Source organism: Colobus angolensis, unplaced genomic scaffold, assembly GCF_000951035.1.
Source record: "Colobus angolensis palliatus isolate OR3802 unplaced genomic scaffold, Cang.pa_1.0 Scaffold120, whole genome shotgun sequence".
Classification (NCBI taxonomy): Eukaryota; Metazoa; Chordata; class Mammalia; order Primates; family Cercopithecidae; genus Colobus; species Colobus angolensis.
The window spans coordinates 2,052,089-2,058,573 of NW_012113142.1; the positions used below are offsets into that span (position 1 = coordinate 2,052,089).

Genomic DNA, 6,485 nt, shown 5'->3' on the forward strand with positions numbered 1-6,485 from the left:
TTAAGTAAGTGTTTTTTTTTTTTGAGACAGAGTTTTGCTCTTGTTACCCAGGCTGGAGTGCAACGGCACGATCTCAGCTCACTGCAACCTCCGCCTCCTGAGTTCAAGCGATTCTCATGCTTCAGCCTCCCCAGTAGCTGGGATTACAGGCACATACCACCATGCCCAGCTAATATTTGTATTTTTTTTTTTTTTTTAGTAGAGACGGGGTTTCACTACGTTGGCCAGGCTAGTCTCAAACTCCTGACCTCAGGTGATCTGCCCACCTCGGCCTCCCAAAGTGCTGGGATTACAGGCTTGAGCCACTGTGCCTGCCCAGCAATTCTTAAGCAAAAGTCTTATGACTCTTTTTTTTTTTTTGAGATAGGGTCTTGCCCTGTTGCCCAGGTTAGCGTGAAGTGGTGAGATCATGGCTCACTGCAGCCTCGACCTCCTGGGCTCAAGTTGATTCTCCCACCTCAGCCTTCGAGTAGCTGAGACTACTTGTGTAGCCACCCTGCCCGGTCCCAAATTGTTTTTTTAATTTTTCTTATAGCCTCCTTATTATTTTGAAATAATTTTCAAGTGTCACAAGGCAGAAGGATCACTTGAGGTCAGGAGTTTGAGACAAGTCTGGGCAACACAGTGAGACCTCATTCTTATAAAAAATAAACAAAATTAGCCACGCATGGTGGTGTATGCCTGTAGTCTCAGCTACTTCTGAGGCTGAGGTGGAAGGATCACTTGAACCTAGGTGTTGGGGACTGTAGTGAACTATAGTCATGCCATGGCACTCCAGCCTGGGTAACAGAGAAACAAATTTACCCCTATATTGCTTCCCTATGTTTTATAGTTTTAGCTCTTACATTTAGGTATTTGATCCATGTTGTGTTAATTTTTTTTTCTTTTTTTCTTTTTTTTTTTCTTTTGAGATGGAGTCTGGCTCTGTGGCCCAAGCTGGAGTGCAGTGGCATGATCTCGGCTCACTGCAAGCTCTACCTCCCGGGTTCACGTCATTCTCCTGCCTCAGCCTCCCCAGTAGCTGGGATTCCAGGCGCCCGCCACCATGCCTGGCTAATTTTTTGTATTTTTAGTAGAGACGGGATTTCACCATGTTAGCCAGGATTGTCTTGATCTCCTGACCTCGTGGTCCGCCTGCCTCGGCCTCCCAAAGTGCTGGGATTACAGGCTTGAGCCACCACGCCCGGCCGAGATAATTTTTTTTTTTTTTTTGAGGCGGGGTCTTGCTCTGTCACCCGGGCTGGAGTGCGGTGGCCGGATCTCAGCTCACTGCAAGCTCCGCCTCCCGGGTTTACGCCATTCTCCTGCCTCAGCCTCCGGAGTAGCTGGGACTACAGGCGCCCGCCACCTCGCCCGGCTAGTTTTTTGTATTTTTAGTAGAGACAGGGTTTCACCGTGTTAGCCAGGATGGTCTCGATCTCCTGACCTCGTGATCCGCCCGTCTCGGCCTCCCAAAGTGCTGGGACTACAGGCTTGAGCCACCACGCCCGGCCCGATAATTTTTTTTTAAATAGATAAAGTCTCGCCATGTTGGCCGGGTTGGTCTTGAACTCTTGGCCTCAAGCAATCCTCCCACCTCGGCCTTCCAAAGTGCTAGGATTACAGGCATGAGCCAGCGCGCCTAGCCAAGTTAGTTTTTGTATATGGTATGTGGTAGCAGTTGCACTTCTTTCTTTTGTGGGTGGATATTCAATTGTTCTAGCACCATCTGTTGAAAATACTTCTTTCCCCATTGAATGGCCTTGGCACTCTTGTCAAAAATCAACTGACTGTAAATGTGAGGGTTTATTTCTAGACTGTCAATTCTATTCCATTGATCTATATGTCCATCCGTATGCCAGGATCAAGCTGTCTTGATTATTGTAGTTTTGTATTAAGTTTTGAAATCTGGGTCCTTTGAATTTCCATATGAATTTTAGAGTCGCTTGTCAGTTTCTGCAAAGAAACCAGCTGAGATTTTGCTAGGGGTTGTGTTAAATCTGTAGGTCATTTGGGGACTATTGTCATCTTAACGGTATTTCAATCTTTCAACATGGGAAAGTGGGATTTTTTTTCTGTTTCAGAAAAAAGAGAAAAGAAAAGAAAGAAGAAGAAAGAAACCTTTATATGAGTTTTTAAATCCTATTTTAAAACATAAAAGAAACAAATCCATCATTGGCCGCACAGCTGCAGCCACCGCCTCCCCACCATGCAGCAAGAGGAGACGCCTGGGTCCTGTTTCGCATGCTCTTGCGCATGCGGATTTGCTGGTCTGCTTAACTGGTGTCCATTCTCGCATTATAGGCGTCCAGCTCCTCTGCCGAAAAGCTGCTGCTTTGAATTCCTGCAGGCGCCTCTGCCTCTTCCCTGGGCGCCTCCATGGGTGCCTCCCCGGGTGCCTCTGCTACCACCAAAACCTCCAGTCTCACGGTTTCTAGTCATGCCACCTCTGTTTACGCTCTGTGCAGGTGTCTGCTGTGTTTCGATCTGTGATGTGACAAGCTGAATGTTCACGGTGCAGCCAGAGGGGCGCCGTGGTACTGCTTCATGGCTTTCAGGGCGTGTGCCTTCCGCTCAAAGTGCATGTCTGCTGATCCTAAGCGGCGGCCAGAGCGATTAGAGTGCACAGCCGTCTTTTTCAGCGTTCCAGATTCTGCAAAGAGCTCCCGAATATTGGCGCCTGACACTCCAAAATCTAGATTGGACACCAGCAGTTTCCCACCCGTCTCCACTCCAGCACCACCGCTGGTCCACAGCTGGGGAGGCCCAGAAGGCAGGGAGTCCCAGGACAGAAGGGGGCAGGAAGCCCTAACCACCCGGTTTTCCTGTCATGCCCCGAGACTAGGTGTCATCCTTTTCCTTGTAGAAATAACTCCTGGGCCAGGCGCGGTGGCTCACGCCTATAATCCCAGCACTTTAGGAGACCCAGGCAGGCGGATCACCTGAGGTCGAGAATTCTAGACCAGCCTGACCAACATGGGGAAACTCCCTCTCTACTAAAAATACAAAATTTAGCCGGGCATGGTGGCTCACGCCTGTAATCCCAGCAGTTTGGGAGGCCGAGGGCGGTGGATCGCCTGAGGTCAGGAGTTCGAGACCAGCCTGGCCAACATGGGGAAACCCTGTCTCTACTAAACATACAAACATTAACGGGGCGTGGTGGCAGGTGGCTGTAATCCCAGCTACATGGGAGGCTGAGGCAGGAGAATCGCTTGCACCCACAAGGCAGAGGTTGCAGTGAGTCGAGATCGTGCCATTGTGCTCCAGCCTGGACAGCAAAGAGCAAAACTCTGTCTAAAAAAAAAAATAGTAATAAATTAAAAAAACAAAGAAACAACAAAAAAAAAGATACCTCTTGATTAGGGGCCAAGAAAGGACCGGATTCTGCTAATCCACAAAATCTGGTGGTCAAGAACTTCACTAAAAGAAGAAGTGAAAGGATTTCCTTCCTGAAGGACTTGCACAGCTGGATTGCTTCTCTAAGACCGGAAAACCCTGGAGCCCTGCTTGCGGACACCAGCCCCCTCACCACACTGCCGCAGGACACTGACTGCCTGAGGCTGGAGATGGACACGTTCTGCCCACTTATTTGACCCCAGCACTCATGGGGTCAGTTGGAATAGCCAGGAAACGTGTGCATTCAGGGTCCCAAGAGACAGGTGTGTGGGCCGGGCACGGTGGCTCTCACCTGTAATCCCAGCACTTTGGGAGGCCAAGGTAGGTGGATCACTTGAGGTCAGGAGTTCAAGACCAGCCTGGCCAACATGATGAAACCCTGTCTCTACTAAAAATACAAAAATTAGCCAGGTGTGATGGGGCACCTACAGTCCCACTACTCAGGAGGCCGAGGCAGGAGAATCACTTGAACCCGGGAGGTGGAGGTTTCAGTGAGTTGAGATCATGCCACTGCACTATAGCCTGGGCAACAGAGTGAGACTCTGTCTCAAAAAAAAGAGAGAGAGAGAGAGAGACAGTGCATGGCAGGAAAATCCTGTGTGGTGGAGAGCAGCTGCCGGCTGCTGGAGCCAGGGCCCAGACTCTACCCTTTAGGAGGATATGAATTTGGACAGCACTTTCTTCCTCCATGCACTGGCACTAAGGTGCTTGCTTGCAGCACCTTATTTTACTATTGGGAGACTTGAAAGAGACAGAGTCACAGGAGCGCTTTGTTTTTTGAGACAGGGTTTCGCTCTGTCACCCTAGCTGGAGTACAGCCATGTGATAACAGCTCACTGGCAGCCTCAATCTCTCTGGGCTCAATTGATCCTTCCACCTCAACCTTCCAAGTAGCTGGGCCTACAGGCACACGCCACCACACCCAGCTCATTTTTGCATTCTTAGTAGAGATGGGGTTTCACCATGTTGGCCAGTCTGGTCTCGAACTCCTGACCTCAAGTGATCCGCTCGCCTTGGCCTCCCAAAGTGCTTGGATTACAGGCGTGAGTCACCACACACAGCCATATTTTGGAGTTCTTGAGAGGTCCACAGCTGAAAAATCTGAACATGAGATTTTAAAAACTTTATTTGGGTCTTCCTTAATTTCTTTCAACAATGTTTTGTAGTTTTCAGTATATAATTCTTTCACCTCCTTGGTTAAATTTATTCCTAGTTATTTTATAAGAGATATTGGTATGTATTTTTCTTTTCTTGTGATGTCTTTGCCTGCTTTTGGTATCAGGGTAACACTGTCCTCATAGAATGAGTTGGAAAATATTCTCTCCTCTTCTATGTTTTGGAAGAGTTGGTGAAGAATTGGTGGTTAATCCTTTTTTCTTTTTCTTTTTCTGGGACCGCAGGGGTACTCCACCATGCCTGGCTAATTTTTGCATTTTTAGTAGAGACAGGGTTTCATCATATTGCCTAGGCTGGTCTCAAACTCCTGAGCAAGAAGTCCTCGTTACCTCTGCCTCATGCAGAAGTGCTTTTGCCTCTTTTCTGTTTTGGTTAGTCCTCAATCTGGTCCAAAGTTGGATTCCCTCCCTCTGGAGTTGAGTCCCACATCCTACGTCAGCTGGATCATAACGGAAAAAGTCAGAGAGGCCGGGTGTGATGGCTCACACCTGTAATCCCAGCACTGTGGGAGGCTGAGGCGGGTGGATCACCTGAGGTCAGGAATTTGAGACCAGCTTGGACAATATGGTGAAACCCCACCTCTACTAAAAATACAAAAATTAGCCTGGCGTGGTGGTGCACGCCTGTAATCCCAGCTACTCGGGAGGCTGAGGCAGGAGAATCGCTTGAACCTGTCAGGCGGGGGTTGCAGTGAGCCAAGATCGAGCCATTGCACACCAGCCCGGGCAACAAGAGCAAAACTGTGTCTCAAAAAAAAAAAAAAAAGTCATAGGACTCTGGAGGAATCCAAGTGCAGGTTTCCTTATGCTCTCTCCCTCCCATAAAGGATCACATGGGCTGGGATTATAGGCATGTACCACCACGCTCAGCTAATTTTTGTATTTTTAGTAGACATGGGGTTTCACCATGTTGGCCAAGTTGGTCTCAAACTCCTGACCTCATGTGATCTCCCCGCCTTGGCCTCCCACAGTGCTGGGATGACAGGCGTGAGCCACTGCACCCGGCAAACGTTTTTACTTTTGACTTAAATTGCCATATATATTTGAAACAAACTAAGCGTAAAAAGATTGCCTTTCATATTTGCTCATGTTTACTGTTTGTCGTGTCCTTTCTTCTTTCCTGAAGATCTGGGTCTTCCTTTTTCTGAGACAGGGTCTCACTCTGTCACCCAGGCTGGAGTAGGGTGACATAATCATAGCTTACTACAGCCTTGACCTCCCCAGCTCAAGCCATCCTCCCACCTCAGCCTCCAAAGTAGCTGGGATTACAGGCACACACCACTACACCCAACTAATTTTTTAATTTTTTTTGTAGAGATGGGGTCTGACTATGTTGCCCAGACTGGCCTCAAACTTCTAGGCTCAAGTGATCCTCCTTCCTTAGCTTCCCAAAGTGTTGGGATTACAGGCGTGAGCCACCATGCCCAGCGAAGTTCTTGACATGACAATGCTGTCCGGCCAGAACACGGGGTGGGGATCACTATGCCCATCTTACTGATGGACAAACCAAGGCCTAGAAAGAGTTAGCCACTTCCCCTCTCAACTAGTAAGCAGCAGAACTGGAATCAAAATCTAGGTCTATCAGCTGGGAGCGGTGGCTCCGTCCTGTAATCACAGCACTTTGTCAGGCCGAGGTGGGCAGATTGCTTGAGCTCAGGAGTTCAAGACAAGCCTAGGCAACATGGTGAAACCTGATCTCTACTAAAAATACAAAATATTAGCCAGGTATGGTGGTGTGTGTCTGTATTCCCAGCTACTCAGGAGGCTGAGGTGGGAGGATCGCTTGAGCCCAGGAGATGGAGGCTGCAGTAAGACGAGACAGCAGCACTACACTCCAGCCTGGGTGACAGAGGAAGACCTTGTATAGAAAGAAAGAGAGAAAGAGAGAAAGAGAGACAGGAAGGAAGGAAGGAAGGAAGGAAGGAAGGAAGGAAG

The 6,485-nt window shown here is 48.7% G+C and overlaps 1 pseudogene; it reads right to left on the reverse strand.

Moving 5' to 3' along the window:
* Positions 1 to 2,255: 2,255 nt before the first annotated feature.
* The window catches only part of LOC105503765, a 9,641-nt pseudogene continuing 5,411 nt past the window's right edge, over positions 2,256 to 6,485 (reverse strand).